This window comes from Octodon degus, unplaced genomic scaffold (genome assembly GCF_000260255.1).
Source record: "Octodon degus isolate 3935 unplaced genomic scaffold, OctDeg1.0 scaffold00035, whole genome shotgun sequence".
NCBI classification, from domain to species: Eukaryota; Metazoa; Chordata; class Mammalia; order Rodentia; family Octodontidae; genus Octodon; species Octodon degus.
The window spans coordinates 15012701-15031000 of NW_004524611.1; the positions used below are offsets into that span (position 1 = coordinate 15012701).

At 43.2% G+C, this 18300-nt stretch overlaps 1 protein-coding gene and 1 pseudogene across 11 annotated transcripts in view; one reads left to right on the plus strand and one right to left on the minus strand.

Moving 5' to 3' along the window:
- Nucleotides 1-18300, minus strand: part of Cux1 (cut like homeobox 1) — a 394563-nt gene that overhangs the window by 329041 nt on the left and 47222 nt on the right. The gene's annotated exons all lie outside the window — the stretch shown is intronic.
- Nucleotides 3625-3980, plus strand: LOC105742084 (annotated as a pseudogene).

Genomic DNA, 18300 nt, shown 5'->3' on the forward strand with positions numbered 1-18300 from the left:
CTTCCCTTCCCTTCCCTTCCCTTCCCTTCCCTTCCCTTCCCTGTGTTTGACACAAGCAGTTCTTTGTCTTCCTATAGGGCAGTATGACAAAAATACATTCTAACAGCAATTAAACATGATGTCTGGCAGCCAAGAGTTTTTGGTTAATAAAGAGCTCTGCTTATGATAAAGAGAAGTAAGTCACTGTCCAATTCAAAGCAGAGGGCCAACCAAATAGCTCAGCGGATGAAAGCATCTGCAAGCAGATGCAGGGGCCAGGGGTTTGATCCCTGGGCCTGCCATGCCAGCCCCGCCCCGGGGGTATGCTGAGATTGCGAATGAGACTTGGCATGGTGGCGCATGCCTATATTCCCAGCACTTGGGAGGCTGTAAACAGAAGAATCACTGAGTCCGATCTAGTAGTGAGACCCTAAATACCCTGTAGACCCTTCTTTAAAATACAAGTGGGGGGGGAGCTGCAATCTAAGCCCTTATCCATACTGCTGAGTGATCAGCATTTTTTTAAAAACAAAAACATCATCACACCAAAGCTGTGACATGTGGTACATGGTACCTAAAGACTTTAAACTCTACAGCAAATAACCACTAGGAGGAATGTATGCAATGTGTTAATTACTGAAACTGTCCTACCAATTTGGTTTGAAACTGTCTCATTGCTATTTGTTTCTCAATAAGATTATGGAGAAAAAAAAAAAGACTTTAAACTCTGTGACCAACAAGGTATGGGTTTGGATCCACCTCTGCCCCTTCCTGGACAAGGTAATCTTCCTAACCTCACTGTAAACAGGCCCCATGCAAGAGACTGGGCCATAGCAGCAGAGAAGACAGTGGGCTGCCATTCACTTCATTTGCCTTTTTGACTATTCCCTGACATCAACCAGTGTTAGAAATTAACAGGGTCCAGCAGTGAAGGACACACAGCAGGCCAATCACAGTGACACAATGAAGTCTATCAACAGGTGTGACAAATGGCAGCAGTTGTCCTTGAGTTTCTAGGACCAGCAGCCCTGCCAAAAACATTGAGATCAAGGGTTCTGCACACAGGCTCAATGTTATCAATCTATATATCATTTGGTGAAACTGTCTCCAGTGGTATCAACCACAGAATGGCCACCCCAACTGACTTTGAGCTTTTGCTCTAAATCTTCTGACTCTTCATAAACTGCAACAAAAGAGACTGGTCTTTCCCAGTAACAGGCTGGAGGCACAGCACAGGAGTAGAAAAATCCTGGGTCAGCCAGGCTAGAACCAAGTCCACCAGTTACTTGAGCTGGTCTGTGATTCAACATCTACATGAAAATTCAGTAAACTACCCCCACTCCAGAACTGTTCCAAGAATTCAAAGATCACAATCCTAAGGGCCGGCTCCCTATTGGTGCCTGGCATGCAGGCAAACACGCAATAAATATTTCCTTCCTTCTTGCCTATGTCTTGCCCCACAGCTACAGCTGCAGTTTAGAGAGAAGTCCCAGGGACTTTTTAAGTAAAATGCAGCTAAGGCCAATGGTCTTCTTGTCACTGTAAGGATGTTGTGAGGATTAACTGAATGGGGAGCATTAAGCCCTTATTTCCTCAGTAAATACATGGTATTATTCTATCACTGGCCCGCTTTCAGATCATCCTCCCCAACAGGCACACAAGGAATGTGCTGTTCACCCCCACCTTGCTTGCCATAATTCAAGTTCAATTAAGCCAACCACCTTTTTCTTCAAGGACAACAAGAACCTCTTCCAGACTCCTGGCCAGGGATAGTAGGAAACAACTTTAAAAGAGTTTACTTTTTTCGAAGCATCCTGAGGGCTTACAGATTCTAGAAGATGCAGTTGAGGCTTCAGTCTTGTTTTCTGAAGAGAACCTGCCCATTTTCCCAGGCAATCACCTATGCTCCTATCCCAAAGCACAGCCCAGAGAAGAAAATATATCATAAAACTGTCTTCTTAAAATGCAGAGGGACTTAACATATTTCACATGCCTTCCAATATTTAAAATAAAAGTACAAAGGGCTGGCCAGATAGCTCAGCGGACTAAAGCATCTGCTTAGGCAGGTGCAGGGGTTGGGGTTCAATCCCTGATGTGCTGTGCTGGCCCCACCCCGAGGGGCATGCTGAAACAGGGACTGAGAAGAATGGCTGGCGCACACCTGTAATCCCAACGCTTGGGAGGCTGAAAACAGGAGGATCGTTGTAAGTCTGATCTGTGTAGTGAGACCCTATAGACCCTGTACTAAATACATAAAAATATAAAATAAAAAAATAAGTACAAAAATTCTTCAATAAAACACAAAGCCACCATAATTTTATTATTTTGTAAGGAAGCAGAGATAAATGCATTCATCATGATAAACTGAAACTAGAAGTACAAAACAGGCCTAAAGCTCTGTTCTCCAAAACATATTCCTACATATACATCTGGTGTACACTGACACATTATTATTATTCCAGACATATTTGAAGCGCACAGGGAAGCATACATTGTTATATACCCAAACTCAACTTGATCACATTTACTAGATCTTTATGGCTCCATCAGCAGCACATGGTTACTGATCTGTATATTTAGCTCCTTGTCCACAGGAGCTGCCCTCTTTTGCTGTATTACTAAGGTCACCCACACAGATGACCCGTGCTGCCAGTTCCCTAACTCCCACCAAGAACACCACAGAAGGATGGCTACTGCCCTCCCCCCTGACTATGTACTCTAGTGTTTTGCTTTTTTTTTTCTTTAATTAGACAGGGTCTTGGTGGGCAGTTCAAGCTGTCCTTGAACTCCCTATATATCCCAGGATGGACTCAAATTCATGGCAATTCTCCTGCTTCAGTCTCTGGGATTACACACATGTACTATCATACTCAGCTCTTTGTTGTGTCTAACACATGGCAATGAATGTTCTTGTACATGTCTCCTGTACATGTGACCAGGAGTGTCTCTTAGATGTACATTTTATCCAGGAAGGAAACTGACCCACATACAGCAGCTACCCTCAACAAACTGTTCACAAGTTGCCCTTCAGGCTTGGTCTTTTATCAAAACAGAGCTGACACCCTGGCCAATCATCCCTCCACTGTACTTAAAATTCTGCTATTATGACAGATCATTTTTAAAAAGCTTATTTGTTAAAACTACCATGGAACTAGTATCATTACCTCAGCTCTCCCTGTGAGTCCAAAGTCAACAGAACGAGGGCTATATTTTGTTCTAATAAGCCCCATACTGCTGAACAGCACAAGCAAGTCAAGGAAACACAGTCACTATAACCACACAATCTTGTAACATACTGATATGAGGATCAGCCAGCCCTTAGCATACACAAATTCCACATCCACAGGTTTCACAATTCAACCAACCATGGACTGAAAATATCTGGAGCAAAAATTTGTGTCTGTACTGAACATGTACAGACTTTTTCTTGTAATTATTTCCCAAACATTGAGGTATATAATAACTACTTATGCAGCTACAATGCACTGGGTAAAAGTCATCTAGAGATGATTTAAAGTATGCAGGAAGATGTGCATAGTTTCAATGTAAGTACTACACTGTCTTATGTAAGGGACTTTTTTTTTTTTTAAGTGCCTTCTGGGAGACTGAAGCAACGCAGGTAACCCAGAGGTTCCAACTACCACCATGAGCCTCCTCAACAAGCCCAAGAGTGAGATGACACCAGAGGAGCTGCAGAAGCAGGAGGAGAAAGAATTTAACATGGGTCCACTTTCAGTGCTGACCCAGTCAGTGAAGAACAACATCCATGTGCTCATCAACTGCTGCAACAACAAGAAACTCCTAGGTTGGGTGAAGGCCTCTGACAGGCACTGCAACATGGTACTGGAGAACGTGAAAGAGATGTGGACTGAGGCCTCCAAGAGCAGCAAGGGCAAGCAGAAGTCTAAGCCAGTCAACAAGGACTGCTACATCTCCAAGATGTTACTGCGCAGGGACTCAGTCAACATGGTGCTGCGAAGCCGCTCATCACTGGCAAGTAGAGGCCACCTCCCTGCGTCAGGACCTGCTCCTGCCCCTTGAAGACCTCTCCTTCATCACTGTACTGATAATAATGTGCTATGATTTCCCCCCCAAAAAAAATATATAAATAAAAAATTAAGTGCTTTCTGGGGATATAGCTCAGTTGCAGAGCACATCCCTGGCAAGTGCAAGGTCCTGAGTTTGATTCCCAGTACCAAAAAAAAAAGTGCTTTATATAAAAGTCCTGAAAATAATCCTTGAGAGGCCTGGAAACACTAAAACTTGTGAAAAAAAGAGTGCAGAAACCAACAGCAATGATGACTTGCTGTTAGTTCTAGAGAGTAAAATGTCAGAGAACAGCGATGTTGTTCTAGCTTTGAGTGACACCAGCTGCCCCACCCCATCCATCAGCTGCAGCCCCTACTGCTCCGCCTGGCCAAGCACAGATGCTGAGTTCAGCTTCAGAAAGTATTTATAACTCTGACATACACATGGCAATAGGCAGGGCTTGTTTTATTATTTACTTAGGCTTCATAAACATCTATTTTAAAATTACTTATTACCAAATCTTTTTTAAAAAGTCTCATACCAGGGGGTAGAGAACGCTGAGGCTACAGAGCTCAGTAGCAGTATACTTGGCCACCATGCACAGGTGCCATCCCCAGCACAACTGGGAAGAAAAAAAAGCACAATTCTGTATTATCCTCACAGCCTTGTCTGAATAACTTTAAAAAGGGAAAAATGAAAACTCCACCACATAGAGTTGGAAAAATCTTGTGGAACCAGCTCTGCCACTTCAGCTATGCATTTCCCAGTCTACAGTCTACATTAAGAGAGCTCTAGTATTTCTCTTTAAAGTCATGTTACCAGGGTTAGTAGCTTTCAGACAAGTGTTGTGGAAGGTAGGAAAGGACACACCCTGCCTGGACTCTCACTGATCCCAACAGCAGGACACTGGTGTAGAGCTGCCTGATCTATAAAATGAACCCTGAGCAGTGTGACCTCAGGAGATGCCATGAAACGCAGAGAATCAAGGACTCAGGAGTGAAAATCTGCAAGAGACTCAGAGATGGTCACAGGCCAAAAACCCACAGCCAGTGGCAATCTCAGGAGGGGAGTATGGGCCAGAACAGAATAGTGCAGCAAGTGAGACCTGCTTTCAGTCAGTGGTAAACCTACAAGGATGGGAACATGTGGGTTTGTGGATGACATGGGACAAGGTGTATTACAGACAGCTAAATTAGGAAGAAATATTACAGGCAATCAGACAGGGCTAGGTCCTCCAGGGAGTCAGTGCAAAGGATGAAAACACATTATATCTGTGGCTGGAGGCACACCCACTGAATGCCAGGCCTCAAGACAAAGATGGAATGACCAGATCTACATGCCTCCCCAATGGATAAGCAGTATACTATATCATCTGTTACAATAAAGTCTAAATAGACTTTATTGTCACTCAGGTGGTAACCAGGACCTCCTGATTCATTTCTTCCGAAAAAGATCTTTGTTCTTTCCAGTACTCTTGCTATGGGACTTGCTTCCCCACTGGATCAACATTAAGTGGCTACACCTGTAATCTTGGTTGATCATAGTCTTGGCCCACATTGTACCCACCTCATGATTTTGTACCAATCACATGATTTTGCTCTATAAAACTTCCTTTGAGAAGTGGGCTTGTTGGCAAACCATTTGGGCCCCTGCCTGTCTCGTAGGAGCTCTCTCTCCCAATACTTTTCCTACTCTGTTGCTCCTTAGAATTCATTCTTCAATTTTGGAAAACACAAACTCAGCATATCTGACATCTAACAGGTTGGGAGTTGTATTTCCCTTATACATTGGAGGTCTTATATCAGATGAACAAGACCAATTGCTGGCCACAGAGCAGTGCCCTAAAGAGAAAAGGAAAACAGGTCCATGAAAGAGGACTAGGAGTCTAAATAAGAGAAATGAGGTTAACAGAGGACAGCCAGAGGTTGGAGCAAGGTTTGCACTCCTGTAAGAATGAAGCCCTACCGTTCCCAATCCACCCTCCTGGCCAGCTCAAGGTTGTTGCCCCGTAAACCTCATCTAGCCCAGGTTGGAGGCCCTCTGTCACTCTCACCAAGCCAAGAGAAGTCCTCACACTGGCCATACTACCTCCCTACAGTGTGCTGCTGCAACCTTTTGGACTCCCATGAAAGTTTCAGCCTCTCTCTCTCCCCAGTGCCTTTCAAAGCTAGCCATGATACCCTCAAACACATTGGGGACTGTCAACTTCTAAGCCACAGCTCTCATCTCCCATAGAAGAGGCTGCTAGGCCAGTGAGATAGCTCAATGAACTAAAGCACCTGCTCAGACAAGCTTAGGCAAGCACAGGGACCTCAGTTTGATCCCCAGCACCACATGCCATGCCAGCCCCACCCCTGGGAGAGGCTGAGCCAGTCAGAATCCAGGTGTAGTGACGCACACCTGTAATCTCAGCACTGGGGAGGCTGAAAGCAGGAGGATCATCATGAGTCCAAGCTGCATAATGAGACCCTGCAACAGCCAAATACATTAAATAGAAAAAATAAAATAACAGGGCTCTAATACTTTAACCTCCATTTTAGAGGTTTCTCCTCCTTGAAGCCTTTTTTTTTTTTTTTTAAATGTGTTTAGTACAGGATCTATAGGGTCTAACTATACAGATTGGACTCCTAGTGATCCTCTAGTTTTCAGCCTCTCAAACACTGGGATTACAGGCATGCACCACCATGCCTAGTCTCATTCACTCTCCCAGGGGCGGGGCCAGCAAGGCATGCCAGTGATCAAATCCTGGTCCCTGCATCTGCCTAAGCGGGTGCTTTAATCCACTGAGCTATCTAGCCAGCCCACTGAAGCCTTTCTTGATCACTCCTGACAATGGCCCTTCCCCTGTAGATCCCTAAAGCACCTGACCTATACACTTCATTCTGATTCAGCTCTAAACCGAGAATTTCCCCCACAAACATCCCATCACATGAGGGGATCCCCAAAGTGGGGGCAGATAAGCAGTGGTTGTGCAGCCCAGCACTAAGTGTCCAGTATATGCTCCAAAAGTACCAAGAACTTGTGTATCCATGGTATAACAGACAGACACACAGTGGTATCTGACACACAGATACTCTCTGGCACCTGGGAAGGCCTCACAGTCTCAAAGTAATAATAAGATTGGAGAAAAAGCTGTGTGCAAGACTCTGCCAGCCAAATACTAGCAGGACACAGCAACCAACTGTGTACCAAGGGCGGTTCCATCCATGACAGGAGCAACATCTTTGGAGAAACAGCAAGTAAAAGACAAAAGCCAGTTTTACCACAGAGAGAATAGCTCTGCAAAGGGACGTAAAAGACATGAGGGACAAGATCTGATTCAATGCCAATGCCAAAACTTGGGCCATCATGTGACTGGCCTTTGGACTCCTCAACTTGGGGGCAACAGTGTAAGTGAGTAATGTGAGAGAGGCTGATTTGGAAAGAGACAAGCAAGTTATCTGAAGTGTGGACTCTATGGTAAGGTCCAGGAAAAAGATTTCCCTAACATGCTCAACCCACATCCTGGATGCCAGAGGAGGTTGCACACCGTGCTGTACAGCATCACACCAGCGTCCTATGCATAGCCTGTCATCTCCACACCTCCCCTGCGACAATTCATGGCAGCTTCAAGTTGCACACAAGCACCTGAGCATGTGGTGTGACTTCAGACTCATTGCTCAGCAATCACACTTAATAAACAATCTACCATTAAATCTGCAAGGAAGGGAGGGAGCCCTCCAAATAACCAGGCCACTGTTGCTCAAGCTGGCTGCACCACACATGTTCTGGAAGGTGCCTTGGGGGGAAGAACCACTGACATTTCACTTCTCTTTGTAAAATAAAGCATACAGAAGAAAACAAGTAAAACAATGTACTGACAGAGAGCACATTAATTATCATCAAGGTAAATCTCATGCACTCTGGGAGGCTAAGACTGCAGTCACTCAATCACACTAAAAGTATACACTTTCAATCCCTTCTTATTCAAACTATATGGCCACTCACCCAAAGGCCCCTCTGGCACCTTCTTTGTTGGCTTTGAAGTCAATCTAATACAAGACAAAGTAGAATCACCTTTAACTCTGCATTTTACAGCTTGTGCTTTTTAGACTGCCTCAGGATTGAAATTCTCCCCATTTGTTATAGCAACAATTTAATGAGTTGTTCATTTTATCAACTATGAATGATCATCAAACAACAATGTCTGCTCATTTATCTACCCTGGTTTAATCTGAATCCTTGAAATAAATGTTCAGGTCTGCAATAAAGGATTGGATATGATTTTTTACCCTGGAGACTGTAAAACAAACATTCCGAGTATCTCTTCTTTGACAGATGTCAAGGTCACCTGCTTTGCCAAGATCTCTCAAAAATAAATTCTGCCAGCCCCTGAATTCCCTAAAATCTAAGTCCCATGAGAGCAGATACATTAATGCCCAGTACCTACTACTGTGCATGGCTCTTACTAAGTAATAAAAAATTTAATGAATGAGTAAATAAACCTGTCAGGAGCAAAACAAACAGGATGCAACACATCCATGCATCTGTACAGTACATACACACACTCCTACATGTGTGAACATCCTCTGCTTGAAGCCCATATACAGATATGTAAACAGGTGCTAGTTGTCCCTGCCAACACAGGCTACCTGGCCACTCTGCCAAAAGGCTCTCCTGTCATCTGAAAATAATATATTAAATCACATCATACTACCAATAAAACATTTAACAGCATGAGCAACACAGTGGCTTTACAAAGTGAAATTATTAAAGGAGCAGCCAAACCATTTGGCCAAAAGAATAAAGAATTAACTTAGCTAATCTGCATGAACATCAGTGCCTCCACAACATCCAGAAATATGTTCTCAAAAGGTCATGTGCATAAACATCCACTGTAAAGAATAAAAACAGTTGTTCTGGGTTCTCTGACAAACATGAATAACCACTCTATAACAAGAGCAACTGCTAGTGGGTATCTGCAACAAAACAAACAGGTTTTGGTGCACCTGGCCTCTCCACAGAGTAATACAGGGGCTTGGAAATGAGATAGGGGTTGCTAGAGAGGCAGAGGAACCTGGGGCTGGGCCTCCTCACACTTCACAGGTCGCAGGGAAAGCCTCAACCTCTCCGGATTTTGGATTCTTCCTCATAAATAGACAAACTGGTCTGATTTTTTCTTCTTTTTTTTTTTAAATTTTATTTATTTGTTTATTTGTGTGTGTGTGTGTGTGTGTGTGTGTGTGTGTGGCCAGCTCAGCCCACCAGGGGACAGGGCTGGCTGGCATGCGGTGCTGGGGGATTGAACCGCGGTCCCTGTGCTTTGCTAAGCTCATTCTAAGTAGGTGCTTTAGACCACTGAGCCATCTCACCAGCCCCGGTCTGATTTTCTTAATCCTACAAAAACCTTCAAAATCTTAAATACACTATAAGTACAATATACTTGGTATTTCTTTTTTAAAAAATTAAGGCGGCTCACTAAATATATTCCCCATCTTGAAGCACCTCTAGTTGAAATAAGTATTACAAAATAATCACTATGTACTAGGAAAATGCAACTCCAAACCACAATAAGATACCATTTTACACCTACTAAAATAACTACTAATAAAAAATGACAGAAAAAATAATTGCTGAAGATGTGGATAAACTGTAACACTCATATAGGAGTGAAGATCCTTAAAAAATTACCAATAGAATTACCATATTAGCTACCAATTCCAATTCTGGGTATAGAGGCCTGCCCATTAGCTCAGTTGTTTCACTGCCTGCTTAAGCAAAGACACTCAGTCTCCAGATACTCTGGTTTGATCCCCAGATCCACATCCCTTTCCAGACCTGCCCTTAATGCATCCTGACCCAGTCCAAAAAAAAAAAAAAAAAATTCCTTCTAATTCTGGGTATACAGTATACACAAATGAAATGAAGAAGGGTCTCAAGTAACTGCATACTCATGTTCATAACTGCATTATTTGTAATAGCTAAAGGCAGAAGAAACCTAAAAGTCCACTGGTAGATGAATAGTAAGAAAAGTGTGGCACACACATACAATATATTATTACTCTTTAAAAAGAAGAATGTGTCCCTGCTGCCATATAGGGACACATTGTGACCCCACTTGAGATGGGGTCAGGCTATGCTACCCAAGCAGGTCTCCCAACTCATGGACTCAAGCTACTCTCCTGCTTCGGCCTTCCAATAACTGGCACTACAAGAGTGTGCCACGATACTTGGCTTCAAAGGACATTCTGACACATGCTACATGCATGAATCTGTGAGAATATTATGTTAAAGGAAATAAACCAGTTACAAAAAGACAAAATATGGTACAATCTCACTTTCATGAAGTCTGTAGTGAGTCAAATTGACAGAAACAAAAAGGATGATGACTGCCAGGAGCTAAGGGAAGGGGGATGAGAAATTGTCGTTTAATGGAGAGTTTCAATCTTGCAAGAAACTGATTCTGTGGGTAGATGGGCCACATCAAAACAAATGTACTTAATACTAGTGAACTATGAACTCAAAAAATAGATAAGACAGTAAATTTTATACTACTATTGAAAAATTAGAGAAAACAAAACCAAATGCCACAGCATACACATTATATGACTCTTGATACTCCCAACAGAAACACATACCACCATGCATGAAGTGGTCCTGGGAAAAGTTCTGATGGTCTTCAGATTTGGAAATAGATGTGAGGTTCTAAATAAGACTATGAACAGTCATAACCTCATTGCGAGTCTAGTCAAACAGTTTTTAAAATTATGACATTTATGGGAAAATACAAAGTTGAGTACTGAATGGACATTTGATATTAATGGTCATCTGATATTAATGATTTGGGGGTGATTAGTGGTTTTGTGATTGCATTCTCTTGGACATATACAGCAAAATGAACATGAGGGAAATAAGATATGATATCTAGGAACTGGCTCAAATTTAAACTGCGAGGAGATGAAAAAGTACATATAAAACAAAGGCGAGGGGCTAGGGAGATGGTTCGGTGGAATAAGCGCTTCCTTGGCAAGCGCAAGGGCCTGAGTTCAATCCCCCGTTCCACAAAAAAACAAAGGCGACTATAGTAAATCAACACTGAAGCTAGCAATGATTATAAAAGGATTCATTACACTCTGCTAGTGAAATATTCTATAATAATAAAAAAAAAATCACATAATAGATTTAAAACATAGGCTGGGCACAGTGGTACAATCTGGGAGGCTGAGACGGAAGGATCTTAAGTTCAACCTCAGCCTGATCAACTACTGACTTAGTCAAACCCTGTCTCAAAATTTTAAAAAACTAAAAAGGGATGTAGCTCAGTTCAAAGGGACTGAGTTTAATCCCTAGTACCATAAAAAAAAAAAGGAGGAGGAGGAGGAGGAGTAGAAAGAGGACAAGGAGGAAGAGGAGGGGGGAGGAAGAGAAGAAAGGCGGAAGAGGAGGCAAAGGTGAAGGAGGAAGAGAAGGAGGAGAAGGAGGATCGGGGGAGGAGGGGGAAGAAGAGGAGGGGGAGGAGGAAGAGGAGGAGGAGAAAGAGAAATTATGGCACTGAAAAAAAAATATTTGCAGCTAATTTCCAGATAAGCTTAACAATAAATAAGAGGGACGTTACTCTTTCTGGGCTCTAACCTTCAGGTGTGACATTTCCAAGCACACATGGAGAACTTCTAACCCAAAGGAAACAGGTACAGGCACCACTTACACAAGGCTGCTGATGGACAATCTCAGGGCCCGCTTGGGTTACATATCACACCAGGATTAAACCCCATCCCTCAGTGTAAATCAGGTCACTATAACTACTGGAGCAGAGGAAACCCCACCCCTTCACAAGCCAGGGGAGGAGAAAGTGGATATTATGAGGTGGCCCAGGCAGAGGGGTTTTGATTTCTCCAAGCACCTTCTGGGCCTGTCTTGGGCCTGACCTGGGCCTGGACCTGGGTGGATCACATTGCATAAACAGCTGCTCTCTTTTCAAGCTGAAGGACAACTAATGGCTAGAAGGGCAAGAGGATGATTCCCGGGATGCCCTGGTGTCCTGCACAAAGCAAACAGCAGAATACAAACTTCATTTACTATGGAGCACAACTTATATCAATGTACCAGGACATTAGCCACTTTAGGACAAGGGTTATCTTGACCATCCCCAGTCAGGCAGCCCAAAACCAATAAGAGGTAGGCCAGCTGTTCAGTTGGATGTCTTATGAGTTTACATAAATATATAAAATAAATCCATAGAGTCAGAGAAAAAAATTCAAAGGAAATAAATCACATGAACAGTGATTATTACTCTGGTAGTGGGATTACAAGTAATAGACAGATGGCTACCAGCCAGCATAGGCATGTGAAAAATCTCACCCATACTTCAAGGTGCAGTGTATACCATTACCATCAAATCAGGTCTGGGAACTTGTTCTCTACCCTGCCCCACACCACTATTACAGCACAGAGCCCCTGGCCTTCCACCTCCCTAGCCGTTGTGACACTGTACTTCCCCACCAGATCAGGAGGCACCAGAATAGCTCTAAGCAAGTTGGGAAGTTTATCAAGCCCAAATAACTGCAGTATTTCAGTTCCAAAAACTTGAGACAAAATAGGTAGCAAATCTGACACCTGTTACTAACTCTTCATAGCTAACAGGCAAATGCGAACACAGACCTTCCCCTCAGTAGACTTGACTCTAGAAAATCAACTATCAAAAAAAAGGAAAAAAAATCAACTATCACACAGCATTTCAGATGACCAATGCAAGCCACAAAGGAGACTTCAGGACATGTGACACCATCCATGGTGACTAGAACACCTTTCCAACTACAGAGATGGATGAAGCCAAAGGGGAACATCCCAAGTTCCACAATGAGAAGGGACAGGTGAATACAGACACCAATTGCCTGCCTCACAAAGCCAGTTGACCTCTTCCTGTAAGCAGCCTTAGGTGACCTGTGAAAATGGTTTGCTACTCTCTCAACCCAGAAAACTCCACAAAATCAAGCAAATCAAGAGGCTCAAATCTTCGCATTCACTTTAAGAACACGTGTGAAACTGCCCAGGCCATCAAGGGTATGCATATCCAAAAGGCCACCAAGTATCTGAAGGATGTCACATTAAAGAAGCAATGCATACCATTTCAGCATTACAATGGTGGAGTTGGTAGGTGTGCCAATGCCAAACAGTGGGGCTGGACACAGGGTTGGTGGCCCAAAAAGAGTGCTGAATTTTTGCTGCACATGCTTAAAAATGCAGAGTAATGCTGAGCTTAAGGGTTTAGATGTAGATTCTCTGGTTATTGAACATGTCCAACTGAACAAAGTGCCCAAGATGCTCCACCATACTTATAGAGCTCATGAACAGATTAATCCGTACATGAGCTCCCCCTGCCATATTGAGATGGTCCTTACTGAAAAGGAACAAACTGTTCCCAAACCAGAGGAGGAAGTTGCACAGAAGAAAAAGATATCCCAGAACAAACTGAAGAAACAAAAACTTATGGCACGGGAATAAATTAAGCATAAAATAAATGCAAATAAAATTAATGTTGTCTGTTGGTAAAAATAAATAAATAAAGCCAGCTGACAACAGCCAGAACTTACTGTGGGTCAGGGTCTCATTCAGATACAAGAGGACTAGAGTCAGGAAAACTGGTACAACACTCTAGGCTTTCAAACGGAAAAGCTGTGGCTGCAAACAGAACAGCAGCTACCCAGCTCCCACAGCAGGTGAATGGGGAGGCAGCACTGGACCCAGCTCCTCCTCCTGGCAGAAACTCAGTCTTCATGTGTCTAGTTATGCTTGCAGAATGATAATGGCACTATGTTTTTTTTAATTACCTTGTATATGTTATATATTAAAACATTTATGGATGAAATACAGTGATGTCCTTTTTCAAATCCTAAGAGTGGGCCAGGGAAGAGATGCCACTAGATTGGCTATGAGCTGATAACTGATGAAACAGGGAATAATAGCACATGGGAGGTTCATTCCTTTCATCTTGTGTATATTTAAAAATTTTCCAAAAGAAAAAATGTTAAGTATCTTGCAAAATGCCAAATAATAGGAATGTTGCCCTCTTCAAGAAAGGTCCTTGTTACCTTTCTAGGCCTTCCCAAAAAAAAGAAAGGAAAAGAAGGGAGAGAGAAAAAGAAAGGAGGAAGGGGAGGAGGAAAAGGAAAGGAAAGAGGAAAGAGGAAAGAGGAAAGGGGAAGGAAGGAGAAAGCAGGAGGGGAATAGGAGGGGAGAGGAAAGGGGAAAAACTTATTAATCCTGTCCATTGCCCAAAAATCCTTATAGTTGCCAGGTGGAAAAGATCTGCTGCTCAGTAAGTGGGAGCTTATTCAACAAGTTATCAAGTCAACAGAGAAACAAGCCATGTCAGTATTAGATCATTAAATCAGCATTTTGGCAAAAAAAAACCCAGTATTTCCAAATGCTCCGATGACAGCTAGATCAAACCCGCCAATACTTGACAGTAATAAATACAGTTATTTGGGAAGAAAAATGGGGAGTGACCTTACAGCTCCACTGAAATATGCCAAATAAGGAGAGCTTGAAGCAGTAGGAAATGGAAAAGAACAGCTAATATTTGGCAAGCTTCCTTTATGATCAACAAATTAAAATGTTAAGGAAGCAATTTGTTGAGAAAAGATATTTTTAAAAGGAGCTGAATCATTCAGGTTCAGCCCCGGATATGGTCAATTGGTAATTTTAAATCATTTTTTAAAAGTTAATGCTTTCAGCCTCCAGAAATGGCATTTAAGACATCGAGTTAATCATGAACCTACCTCTCTCCTGCTCAGGTGGAGGAAGGGCCACCCCTTCCTTGGCTCCCAGTAGCTCTGGGCTTTTGTGGCAGGCACATTAATGACAAAAGGATAAACAAAAACACAGCCTGAAGTTCAAGTTTAGCTTCCAAAGACCCTCTCATGCCAATCCATTTTCAATTATTAGCCACATGACCTTCTTTAAATCTAAAAAGTTGAATGGTACTGATTTCTTTGACTACAAAAAGGCTAACAGTCTGTTTTCAGGATACACGAATAGGAACCATTCTTATGATTAAAAAGCCATTCCAAGGGACAAAGTATACCTTCCAAAGTAAGCCTGTCAGCTCACGACCAGTTATTCAACAAAGTATGTACTAGGTGCCTACTGTTGTGAGTGCTGACAACAAAGTCCTAATTCCAGGATTCACATATTTAGGGGTTGTGAGGGGAGGAGACAAGTTTTATAAACAGTGGTTTAATGTGATACATCACTAAAGAAGAAAGCAAAGAGGAAGCCAAGCGGAGAAGAGCAGATTGCCATCTCACATGGGGTGGCCAGGAATACTCTGAGACAGGGGATAGCTAAGCAAAGACCTGAAGGAAGTAACATACACAAAATAAGCATCTGATATGAAACCCCTACTACCCCCCAGAAACCATGAACCAAAATGCTTATAGCTGGGTATTGGTCCATCTGCTTGGTTACCTGATGTTTCAGCTTTGTTATAAACTTCAAGAATCTAGATAATGCATTTTTATAATCAGACTTGGTAATGAATTCTGCTCCTCCATAATAACTGAAATACAGTGTTCTGGGTTTTTTGCAGGCTAAAGCCTTGTGCTTGCTAAGCAAGCTCTCTATCACTGAGTCACATTCTCAGCTTGCAAAAACTACTTTAGCATTAAAACTGCACTGAGTAGAGTGCCTGTTTGTGTTCTCAGCTTTAGCCTATATTCTAGATTCAGTCTGGGACACTGCATGTGACTCAGTATTGGAACACCTTATCTGATGGTCCCTAGGTGACTCTAATGTGACACTCAGCTCCCATAAGAACATCCACTGCCAAGGGATCATGGAGGACAAAGTGGTGTGAGTGGGGTCATCTTTCCCAAATCTGACCAGAGAAAACATGCAGGAGTCAAATAATCTAGATTACTTGAGATTTTTTTTCCCCCAGTACCAGGGAGTGAACTCAGGACCTTACGCTTGCCAGGCAGGCACTTATTCTACTAACCTATCTCCCCAGCCCTGGAGTCAAATGATCTAGCTGGATCAGCTGATCTAGCTGATCTGCTACACCTCAATTCATTATAAGCCAGTCACTAGCCAAAACCAAGCCCCCGTCCTATTCCCAGCCAAGATGTCCCCCACTGGTGATTTATTAAATAGACCAGGAAAATCATCACTATCACCTTCAGTCAGACTCTGTGGCCCCACAGCACCACAGAGACAGATGTCAGCTCAGTGAGTCTTGCAGGGACTTAGTGGATTTGTTTCCTATTTAGTTGCATTAATCAGTTTTCATCTGGTTAGCTGAGCATACTGTCTCTATACAAAGTCGGCTGTTGGCAGGCAGCTGGGGACTACTTGATGCAGAACTTGAAGCACATGCAGCACAAAAGAGGCAGGCTGACTGAGAGTTAGGGCTCATCAAACCAACCAAAGATGTAGAGTGGCACAGGCACACTGAACCTCAACAGTCACACCTCATGCTTCCAGGCCTCAGAGTCCTTACTGTAAAGTACACATGATGAAGCTGATCTCTATAAACCACCTGGAAGATCAAAGAAAATTTTAAAATCTCCTTGGAATTATGCAAAGTAACAGAAGAGCTAAGTCAACATAGTGAGGGTAACAACCTCACCTAAGCAAGACATGCTCTGTCCTTCCCTCCCTTGCCTTACTCATTTATGGAAACACAGTCCCTGAATTTAAGAGTTCAGCAAATTAATCCTCAAACAGCTAAATCCCATCTTGCTCCCCCTGATTCAGAGCTCACTATGCTTTAATTCAAAACAGCTGATTTCAGAGGTAACCTGTCCTCATTTTCATGACAGTATCCATCATGCCCAAAGTTATGTAAGACCAGTCAAAGGCCCTTTTATGTTGAAAACATCTTTTCTGTATTGAAAAGTGGAAAGTCATCCATTTGGCTCTGGAAGAAAAAAGTGATTTCCTTTTATTTCTTCTATAGATATTTCAAAAGCATGACATGTATTGAATTCTATTCCTATGATAATGCAAGACCCTGTGGAAGGTACTCTAGGGCTCTAGAGTCAAGTGCCATCTCTACTGAGATAAGCCAGGCCTCTGAAAGGGGGACAAAAACCAAAGCCCAGATGACTGTGACATTAGGTGGAATAAGAGGAGAAATACAGGGCAGAATCACCATGAGCTGGGGTTTGGAGGAGGCCATAGACCATTTGCTGAAATGGATCCAAAGGACTTTATCTAAACAGAAACCAGGAACTTGTGCTGGGCAGAATGCAGGGCTGAAGAATAGAGAGGAAGAATGCACCAAGGATGAGGACCAGGGGGATGAGTTTCTTCCACAGGGCTGTGTACCACTCACTCATGGGAGGGCTGGAAGGCTGCAGCAAGTAACTGAGCAAGAAGGTACCACGGTGTGAGGAGAGCAAAGCTGGGAAGGGACTCTAGAAGCAATCTGGCTCCCAGAAAGCAGTTTTAGCATAAGAATGAAGAGAACAGAGGAAAGCTGTAACCCCTGGGGGAGTCATCAGGCTTCCCTACAGACTAAGCAGAGGTTGAACAGTGGCACAAGAAGCTATTGTGAAGGGAGAGAACTCCTAATAGGGTTGATGGCAGCCACTGGCCCCAAGGAGGAAGGCCTCCGTCTGGGGCTGCAGGAAGCAGATTGGCTCCTGTCTGGCTGGCTGGGAGCCCAGCCACCATCCATGTGTTTCCCAGCTACCAAGAGAGAAATTTATCAGCTCTTGTCATGATCACTTCACTTTCCATCCATAAGACTTCTTGATGGGACCACTTTAGAGCCCTGAATTAAAAATGGAGACACCAACATGATAAACAATAAGACTAAAAAAGAAAGGGGACAAGGATAGACTCTAAGGACCTGTGACTCTGTGCCATCATTAGGACCTGCACTGACCCTGCATACTACCAGCTAATCTGAACTACTTTTTCAACCTATGGGGTACAGAGAAACGGCCAGGCTGAATGCTGCAACTTCAATATAATACCTACAAAACCACTAAAAACTCAGCCCATTGCAATCTGTGAACTCAGTGAGCTGTCCCTAGCTCAGCCTGCTTGTTATCAACCTGGAAAGTGATAAATACATGTGTGTTGAACTCCCAGGACTATGGAAATAGAGACTTCCCTTAATGCAGGGTCCCTTGCCTCAAAATTGCCCCCAGCACATAAAAACACTAGGCCAACCCCATCATAACTAACTCAATGCTACCCAAGGGGGTGGGGGAAGGGCTGTGGAGTTTTGGAGAAGTCAGAGCCCCTTAGACTGAAAAAGCAGGAAAGGTTTGGCTAGATGGCAGGGCCTGAGCCAGGGTCCCTAAG